General features: G+C 40.1%; 1 long non-coding RNA gene across 1 annotated transcript; it reads left to right on the forward strand.

The window, feature by feature from the left end:
- The first annotated feature begins 4,384 nt into the window (after positions 1–4,384).
- Positions 4,385–8,053, forward strand: LOC310721119. The gene is made up of 3 exons (XR_014531934.1): positions 4,385–4,794; positions 4,838–5,496; positions 6,155–8,053. It is a non-coding gene; the product is annotated as an uncharacterized lncRNA (long non-coding RNA).
- The last annotated feature ends 2,904 nt before the right edge of the window (positions 8,054–10,957 follow it).

Raw genomic sequence — 10,957 nt, forward strand, 5'->3', positions numbered from 1 at the left:
CACACATCTGTTTTTATGAGTTACATGACCATAGCTTTCAGTCACCTGAGCTTCCTGTGCTTGAAGATGCCCTTTAACACGCTCGGGTCATGTATTGATCTCCTGGTGCTCTGAATGGAATCGATTATTCATACATGTGCTGTAAGTAAAACGAGTTAAGCCTTTAATGCACTTGCAGAGACATCAGTCTGATGATATCAGGGAAAAGAGTATCCGTATCCTCCTGGTTCCTCCTGCAACTCTTTGCATTATGTGACTCGGTGTTCGTTTGCAACGCGTTCAAAAAGCTTGTTCTTGCTTCATACGCTCTTGGATTACTGCGATATGGATGAGTTTAGTTCACTTATCGAGTTTTGAAATGTACTTTGGAATGGGAAATGGTTACTGATAGTGAGGATTATAATATTAATAATAATCTGTGGAGAGCCATCAGGGCCAGAAAATGTACTTTTGTTTGAATTTATTTTTGCGAATGAATAGTTATTAAATCATTCCTAATAATTCTCATTTCATAGCGTTTCTCTCGGGGACGAACGTTACGATCGAATCAGATTCTAGCCTTCAAATTTAAATATTTAAATCTATATTGCTTAAACCAATCAGATCGCGATGTATCCGCTCCAAGGCCCTCTAGAAGGCATCCGATCACGTCTGCATTTTCTTCGATCGGATGGTCAGAGCTCGCAACCCGCGTCTGTAGAAAACTGCACGGCATCTAATCTCGTGAGTTTAATAGATTTTATTTAATTCTACAATGATCGACAGAGGAGAAGAAATCGATTCCTTACAAGGAAGTTCACAAGACGCGTCCAGCATTTTCAAGAAACATCGCGAGTCAAAATAGTTAAGCTTTTTCGTAAAAACTGATATACATTCCCTGTAGAATCTGCACACAAAACACACAATTCGCTCCCGTTAGAGACGATGTATGCGGGCGGTGCAGCTGCGGCTACAGTGAAAGGAGACGTGTTGAATTGTGTTTGTTGGGTTTCTTGCTTTATGGAAATTATTCTCACTTTATGAGACTCCTGTGTGTGATGCAGTGCTCTGTTCTACTGCGTTTCTCTGTAATATTGATGGTTTCTATAGAGGTGGTGTCATAATGATGGTATTACGAGGAGCATTGTTTCAGGTAGAAGACCACTGAAGGCCTGGGGGTAAAATACATGGATAATACCGGTTATAATAATATTAATATTAACATTTTTTTATAATTGGTAATCAGCTGTTTAGAAATGAAGGATACCTGTTTTTTCAGCATTTATTCATTTACTTATTTATTCACGGACACGTGAAATGGAGCAAGTGTGGAGTACCGTGCGATCAACTGCATTATTCAGGTTGTGCGCTGGTTTTTACTTCGAGCTGTATCAGTTTTCTTATGCTGCAGTGAAAGACTAAGAGAGAATGGCAGTGCTTTAGAGAGAGAGAGAGAGAGAGAGAGAGAGAGAGAGAGAGAGAGAGAGAGAGAGAGAGAATGACTGCCTGCTTAATGTACCAGGAATCAGGCTAAAAATGTACCACATATAATTATACTTTTACTCCATACAAAGTCAGGACATTATTTTTTTCGCCAAAAAAAAACCTCCTGTTCTTGCGTCATGCAAAAGACATTCCCAAATCATCACCCCATAAAATCCATTCATCTTCATTCCCAAGATATTAATGGCGACGTTTAACGTCCTAGATGTTATTCATTGGAGCACAAGGGCGTGACTCTCGCAGCTTTCAGATAAGAAACGCTCGCTAAACATTTCAGGAATGAGGCCTTGCAAGGATGAGTCCTAAAAAAAGGAGCTCTGAAGCCATTTCGGCGTCTTGATTACACACTGACCTCCCCCGGATTGAGTTCTCTTCAATTGGAGACCACTCTGCGTACCTGAGGATGGTTTCAGATGAACAGCCTAAAGATCTTGAGCAACTCCAGAACTATGAGAGTATTTGGACTGTAATTAATGGCTTTGGTCTGCAGTTTGCATGAAAACCTCAACAATGATGGAACTGTAACGAATGGACTATCGGTGGGGACATTCTAAAACGCATAACGTGGGGAAAAAAAATGCAAAGGCGGCGTTTTTAAAAGACCAAACTCAGTAAACACAAATCTATACAACGTGTTTTACGTTACAGATTTACAGTTAACAGGATTTTATGCAGAGTAACATGCATATATCGTCTTTATAAATCTGAGCAAGAAGCTTAGGGGCTTTGCTCAAGGGCCCAGCAGTGGTTTAAGGGCCCAGCAGTTGCAGCTTGGTGGGGATGGGATTTAAACTTAGCGCTAGCACTTCCCCGTAAATCATTCTTTAAAAAATATGCAACTTAGGTAATGAGATAAAATTCTTGCACCAACAAGTTGCCATTGTTGGGCCCTTAAACAAGGCCCTTAATCCTCAACTGCTCAGGAGTATAAATAAGATAACTATCATCGTAATCGCTCTGGATAATCGCTTCTGCCAAACGATGGGAATCCAAATATAAAAGTGTCACTTTGACATCTAGTTGTACGTGTGAATGTAACCTACTTGCTAGCAAGCTAGATTTTTTCCAATTTAAAAATTCTGGGACTGGAAAATCTAGACGAACTCCAACATGTAATTGAATCCAGGCTAGTAATCTGCTACTAAATAATTGCCGGTTTACTCCCACACTAACACTAGAGTATCAACCTGGCTAAGATTATTACTAATTATCTAACATTACGATCGCATGTCTAGCAAACTAGCTAACATGAGGTGCACTGTTATCCTGGATAATCAAAACCGGTAGTCAAGTTTGCTAGCTGAAGCAAGGATTACTAGCACACTAGCATTGCAGTTCAAATGTTTATATTTTGCTAGCAAGCTAGACAACATTAGGCATATCATTGTTAGCATGGTTTGCAAGCATGTTAGCTAGCATTAGACGGTTTATGGTTCATCTACTTATACATATTGAATCATTTATAGCCGGTTCAGGAAATTCCTTTAGTCTGTTGTTGTTTTTTTCATTAGCATAAAAATAATCGAACGTTATGCTATCTATTATATTAGCCTATGTATTTAGCTAGTGGGTGGAAATGAGGACTTTGGCCTCTTTATTAAGTATATTTATGGGTCTGAAGGGATAATTTATGTACTAAAATGGTAGCTCAAGTTGCTTTAATGCTAGAACTTCCCTTGGTTTATAAATGAGGTAAACTTCATAACGACCCTCATTCCCTGGTGATGATAGAACATCAATCCTTCATGTCATCCGTGTTATTTTTAAAGAATGTAACGCGATAGCTGCCTCTGCCTGACACGACTTGTGTTGTAGGAGCCAAGGAAGCTCGGATATTTCCAAACCCGGCTGGAAAAGTGAAAGCAGGGATAGAAATAACCACGAGATGTGCTGGTCATCTCTGTGCTTGAGGGATTTCTAGAGGGGACAAAAGGGTAACAGAATAATTCATGAAGCATGACTAAGTATCCTTTGATTTTGCGATGATGGCACCCAAGTTGTTGGCGTTTCTACCTTTGCCTTGTTTATGCGTGAATTATCCACCACGTCAAATAAAGGGCAGTGGGTGGAATTAAAAAGAAATCTAGAAGTGTGAAGGAAAAAATCAATAGTTTTGCTTAAAAATCTAAAAGTCTTTAGTGGGTTTTGAGGGACACATGCATGTTCCCTTTGTTTCTATGCAACAAACTAGAACTTGTAACAGTATGTTTATTAACTTTACATTTTTCCTCCATTTGAATGAAGAATAGGTTTACAAACTCTCTGTATGCGGACAGTTCATTTCTCCAAACCTTCAGCTTAAATACTTTGCCAGGCCTCTTCTAAAAAGATGTTTTTCACTCAATTTCTTTGTGATCCAGTTAATCTCAGAGCAGTTTGATAGGATTTCGGTGCAGTGACTGGGCATGGTGTTGAAGTATGGAATGTTGGTTCACCCCAATGGAATAAATCTTAACCTTCCCTGCTCCAAAACAATGCTAAACCATTAAGCTTCCACCTCCATGTTTGACTGTGTTCTCCATCTTACAAAAGTTCTTTTGATAAAAATAAAAATGTCCCATTTGGACTCTGAAGAACTTTCTTCCACTCATTCACCAACCATTTTTTGTTTAGATTTTTCTTCCTTTAGAACAGGATGGAGATCTCATCTTCAGCTAAGACAGATTTCTCAACCTCATACAGATGCGGTTTGTGTTGAGTATTTGACTTATCGTGTAAATCAGCGAGTTCCCCTTTTTGTAAAAGAAATCCGTCTGTGTCTTGAAAACATTTACGAGGAAGGTGAAAGTTGCTCGTTGCAGGCAGTCCAAACTTGTGCAGGATACGGGCGAGAGATGTTATCATTCCTCGCGGGGAGGACATAGGTTCTTTTTTTTTCCACTAAATGAGATTCCTGAATGAAGACGCTCCACCACCGGAGTCAGAAATGCAGAATCACTGTCGAGACTAAGGTCATGATGACGCTGCTATTCCGGGCCTGTGAACGACTGTGATCAGCGATCAACATTTCAGCAGCATGACTCATACACTGGCTCATTCTTCAAGAATAAACAACACATATGCTCTTTTAGAGATGAATATACCCGCTTTGTAGGATCTCAGATCGAAGGAATCCTCCAGCGAGATTTTCTCGTGAAGCTCTAGTCATTGTAAGGTGGGTAATTTATCATATTTTCCTGCCTGGAATAAAAGAAAAAGAAGCTGCAGAACAACTATAAATTGATAATAATGCAAAAATGTATGTAAAATTGTACTCATTGGCAAAATTGCTGTTGAATGAGAAGATGTGTCGAATGAAAACGAGCGACTTCAGTAAACAAGTTGCTTGTGTTGATTTATTAATATGGAAAACCAGCATATGTTTTTGTTCCTTCTTCCTTTTATAATAATTTTACCACCCAGTCTAGGCCACACAGAGTAACTAGCTCGCGATTCAGGAGAATGGATCTTTATCAAATAACACAAACCAGACACACACAACGTGTTGGTATATTGTTAACACAAGTGGTATCATTTACATATACACACACAACTGTACAACGGTTTGTCTTCAGGGTGGACCGAGGCCAAAAAAACTGAACAAAAAATGTCTTCGTTTGAAAGCTTCTTTACCTAAAAAAAAAGAAACAGGAAAATACTTCCCGAAAATCAAACTTCCCAAACTCCCTACTGCAAAAATTAAAGAAAAACAATCCCCACCCCCAAAGGAAATGGCAGCCACACACCTACTGGCAGTAAACTAAGTGATAGCTGTAAACAGAAAAGGTAAACAAGTCCGAAAGGGCAAACCAAACTCAGGGTCAAAATACAAGCAAAAGTCAAAACCAGAACAAACACCAATCTTCTTTAAATTGGAGCATCGGTCACGATGTCATCGGTTGCAGGCGGGATCAAGGCAGGCCAGGGCAGTCTGGAAACTCTGGTTGGGAATGGAACCTGCACATAACACAACATACAACGGCTTCTCCCTCTAGGGGTCGCCACAGCGGATCATCCGCATGTTTGATTTGGCACGTTTTTATGCTGGATGCCCTTCCTAACGCAACCCTCCCCATTTATCCGGGCTTGGGACCGGCACTAAGAGTGGCTGGGGTTGGTTCCCTGACCTGGTCGAACCCGGGCCTCAGCGGTGAGACCGCCGCATCCTAACCAATAGACCACCAGGGACCTATAACACAACATACAACGAACACGACAAATAAAATAAAAAGTGAGGGTTGTAACAATAATAATAATTATAGTGATACGAATTTTTATTTATGTGCGTCCCACGTGACACTCAAGGACACCTTACATACAATAAAACCACAAAACAATAAACAACAACAATTTCAAATAATAAAACACTATACAACCAATAAGGCGAACATTATAAGACCCCAAGTTCTTTACGCAGGCGCGGGACGGTAACGAAGTAAACGTAATCCGTTATCGTACTTTAGCTGTACTTTCGTTTTTTCACTACTTCGCGATGTTACAAAATCAAATTTTACTCAACTACATTTTGCAAAGTCATTCGTTCCTTTTTAATTGGATAAAAACTTAACTGGTCAAACCACCAATCAGGATCGAGAGCGTTTTGTTTTCGAGAGTATAGGATTACTTACTTAATTCTTCCTGACATTGTGGAGGACTGAAATAGCACAATGTACGCACCTGTGACTGGCAAAAGTGTTTCTTCTGATACAAAAACTAGTTCCTGTTACAGTAAATATAATATGGTGACCCCCACTCTTCTGGGGAGAGGTTTTACTAGATTTTGTGGAGATTTTTGTGAGATTCATTGAGCCACAAAGGTGTTAGTAAAGTCAGGTACTGATAAAGGTGAGGTGAGTAGGCCTGGGCCTAGACCTCAGCAGGAGATCTTCCACTCGATCCCATGTAAAGCAGATCTTAATGAACAGGTTTGGGTATCCGAGTTTAAAAAAAGAGATCTTATGTGGAAAGAACCACAGATGGCATAATAATCAGTAACTATTACCAGACTTATATGAGGTTTTGGTGCTCCAAAAGCCGTGCCAGATTTCAAACTGTGCTCTGGAACGGGATTCTGTTGCCCCGGGTATCGTATTGCCTCTTCTGCCCGCTGTTCCCAGTGCTGTAGTTTTGCTGCACTACGATCCTGATGAGACAGCTAAAGCGACTCGGGTGGAAGGGATTAGACCTGATGCCTTGCTCATCAAACAGGCCTGAAGCTGTAGAAGGTGATGGGAAACAAAACAGGCTTTGTAGAAGGTGATGGGAAACTTGGAAACGGCATTCAAGTCCTCATCCTGCGTTCGTCTAATTATTTTAATCTAATTACCCGCCTGAAGAGCAAATCTGAAGTGGGGGTTCTCCAACCCTTTGTAGACCACAGACCAGTTTGGTTTTGCTAAATATTCTCACGACCTGCTGGGAGGGCGTGTGTAGGAGGGGGAGGGAGTAATTGTGGGTTTAGAATCACTGACACGTTTTAATCATTTCTATTTTTCTCCATGAATACGGTTTCAATTAACCTCAACAGTCTATTCGAAGCATTTCATTGCATTTCTTCTTAAAATGTACGTTTGCGTTTCTATCCGATCAGATTTCAGCCGTCACGTGTTGCCGGGGGGCCGCGAGGTCTTCAGAATCAACCCTGCCCGCCCTTGTTGCATAAATTCCATGTCGCATGAAGGCTTTTGCTTCAACCAATCAGATTTCGTGTATAGCAGGCGTCCAATAACATCAACATTTTCACGAGCTTTGATTGGACGGTCACAGAGCGCACTAGTCGGAGCTCGCGAACCGCTTCTGCAGCGCGAGCTCGAATCTATTGGTGTGGATTTTTTCATTCCACCCTGACAGACAGAGTCTCCAATCACTCTTATAATAAACTCTGATCTTCTGGGAAGATGTTCCACTACATTTTCGGGAGATTTCTAGCTCATTCAGCCAGTTTACATCAGGTACTGATGTAAAATGAGGTAATGAGGCCTGGGGTGATGTTCACATTCATCTCAAAGGTATTTCATAGAGTTAGAGGTCTATAGCAGGAGATCTTCCACTCCAACCCATGGAAAGCATATCTTCATGGAGCTGGAACAATGTTTTGCTTTCCTAGTTCAAGTGAAGTGAAAAGTCGGTTGTCGCAATACTTTTGACCGCATAGGGTCTTTGTATGTTTCTGCTCGCGGGGTGCCAGGAGTTAAAAAAATCCTTGAGGATTCCCATGGGAATCCATGAGCCGTTTTCCACTTTCACACACAGCAACATTCAAACTTGACGTCTAAAATATCATGCAGACTAAATATAAAATGGTTCCAGGTGAACTCACAATAGAAAGTGACTAAACGTGAGACAGACCTGTCTCTATCACACACACACACACACACACACACACACACAAGACTAAATGCTTAGCTAATATTCAAAAATACACTCCAATGCTAGCAAAGGTTTTGCTAGCAGGAGAGAATTGTGTTGAAAAGCAAACAAAAATGGTTTCAACAAAAAGTCCTTTGTGTCATGGATAAAGCTGAAGTCAAAGCTCTAAGGAGAAATACTGTGAGGAACCGAGATGAAAAAAAATAATAGAGAAATAAAAAAACAGATTTTAAAACACATCCCTGTCTTAACTGGGTTTCTTGCTTTAGTAAAATGGTTTTCACCTTCATATGTGAAATGTCTCTCTCTCTGTAATGTGTTGATGGTTTCTATAATTGCGACGTGATCGTGGTGGTATTAAGAGGTGGATTAATTCGGGGGAAAGTCCCCACTGAAGGCTCAGGTACCAAATGCACGGCTACTGATGTCTACTTTCTCAATTTTCTCATTAGAATTTATATAATAATCCATATTCTTCTCTCTTCTCTCTCTGTGTCGAGTTAAACATGCTCCTGAGGCTCCAGTGACCACTGTTCCTGCCCCTCTCCCCTCCGTGGATCTTCCCACTTAATCCAGGTCTGCCTCTGGATAGAGTTCTCTTCGACTGGAGGCCACTCTGTGCAGCTTGGGACGGTTTCTCATCAACGCCTTGGGTGGTTCCATTAAATTCCGGAGTAAGAACGGGAGCTTTGAGGATGGATTGGACTGTAGTTAATGTCAACAGTCTCCTACACTGACTCAGGACTACAGTTTCGCTTCTGATCATCATCACTGCACCTCAACATCCTTTATCTGCTATAAATGGACATTCGGTGCAACCCAGATGAGGATGGGTTCCCTCTTGAGTCCGGTTCCTCTCAAGGTTTCTTCTTTATGCCGTCCCGGGGAGTTTTTCCTTCACCACAGTCGCCACCGGCTCGCTCATCAGGGACAAACTTACTTAAAAGAACATCTTCATTTTTAATCACCACATTATCTGTGGAAAGCTGCTCTGAGACAATGTTCATTGTTAAAAGTGCAATACAAATAAAAATGAATTGAATTGAATTTGACTTTAGTACGTTTTGTTTGATGTGCGGATGGTCCCCGAGTTAGGGTTCGACTAGATTTGGCAGCAGCGTATGATGTAGGACGTGCAGCCGGGAGGAGCGAAACTCCCGCTCTGTGAGATGCCTCGGCGGAGTAAAGTCTTCAGTGATAAAAGTGTGTCTTCCAAACGCAAAGTACGTCTCCTGCTTGTAGTGAAAAAAGAAGAGGAGGAAAGGACTTAATGTGTGGTCGTCGTAACGTAACGTATCTCCAGCGTAAGTAGAGGAATACCTGTACGGTACCTAATTACATATTAGTTAATTACATCATATCCGTTACTAAGTAAATAAAAAAATATATATAAATGTAGAAAAAATTTTTTACAATTAAATAAAAAATGATGCAAAGAGAAATTGGACTTCACCGATCGATTGATGGGCGGAGAACAAATGCACAACACAAAAAAGAAAGAAAGATGGAAACTGATAGAAACGCAGGGCGGAATGCCGTCGAATCGAAGGTTGTTCACTCGCGTGCGCTCGCTGTCTGAATTCTGAATCTGCATTTGCGATTTCTCTCATTATCATAAATGACATTATACTACATTTATTTGTATTTAATTTTTGCTGCAAAAGTGCACGTCAGACTCAAATCATATTTTTGCGCAAATTATTTGCTCACGATTACACAACTATATTTAACCGTAAATGACGGCGTATTTAAATGATCATTCAAAAAAAATAAAAAATTTAATAAAATTAGAAAGCATTCGAATTATTGGAGCAATTAAAAAAAAAAGGGAATAAAAATAAAATTTGTCCGTGAAATATTAGTGTTAAAATGAAAAGGATATTAAACTATATATAATAAAATTAAATTCAATAAACGAAATAAAAAAGGGAAAAAAAAGAAGAAAAATAAAAGCAATCACGCAGTAAAAAAAAAGGAAAAGAATTAAACACATCACATGGCACAACTATGACCATCATCACCATTATTTTAACACCATCATGTTTTTTTATTTTAATTCAAAAAAATTTTGTTATAACACTTTAAAGGTGTTCCTTCAAAAAAAAAAAAAACGTTTCAAATTTTTATCTCGTCCTTTTCGAACTACAATATAAAGTATAAAGTAAAGTTTTATTAAAGTAACTTTCACATTTACTTAAATAAAACTTTGTTTTTTTACACCTGAGATGAAGTCAATCATGCTGAAGACGCCAGCCAATCAGATGCATCCATGAGCACGTGTATGAGGAAGAGGGCAGATAGCGAATTTCTCAGATTGATTCCCTGAGAAACGAAGCTTCGTACGCTTCACCCTGCGCTTAGTACCAGGTAGAGAGACGGCTAGAGGTTTAAAATGGGCAACTTTCACCCAAAATTCTCAAAAATATCCAAAGATATTGGATTATTATAGCATTTTAGAGGCCTCCATTTCCATCAGGTTTATATTGCTGAAAAAGTATACAATACACACTATACGATTCATCACATACTCTTGTGTTTTATTCCTCTAAATGGTTAGGAGTTAATGGTGGACAATGAGACATGGTCTGGCCCCAGTGTGCAGGTGGGGCGTGAACACTGGGAGTGTGTCAAATGCGGATGCGAGAGTTGAGCTGCAGGGAGAAAAACAAGCCGCCTGAGCGAGTCGAGTGAGGTAACGCTACGAGTGACGCTGCAGTTCTTCGGCTACACACTCTCACACACACACACACACAACCACACACACACATTCACACACAATAACAATGACCCAGCAGAAGGTTCAGGCTCGGGTCGACTCCGGTTGTTGCAGAAGATCGATAGGAACTGAAACGCCAAAGGCTTTGGCTGCTCCCCAACACACACACACACACACACACACACACACACAGACACACACAAACACACACACACGATTCAAATCAATGGTAATTAAAAATGATTGTATCTCTGTAAAATATATTGTAAAATTTTAAATAGAATTTTCACGATTTCATGATTTCACTTCAGGAATTCCCTCTTTGCAAATTGTGGAATCAGGTCGAATCCAATCAATTCCCGTTTCGTATATATAAAAAAAACCTTTCCTGCAAGATGATTGGCTGCAATT

This window comes from Silurus aristotelis (assembly GCF_946808225.1).
Source record: "Silurus aristotelis genome assembly, chromosome: 27".
Taxonomy (NCBI): domain Eukaryota; kingdom Metazoa; phylum Chordata; class Actinopteri; order Siluriformes; family Siluridae; genus Silurus; species Silurus aristotelis.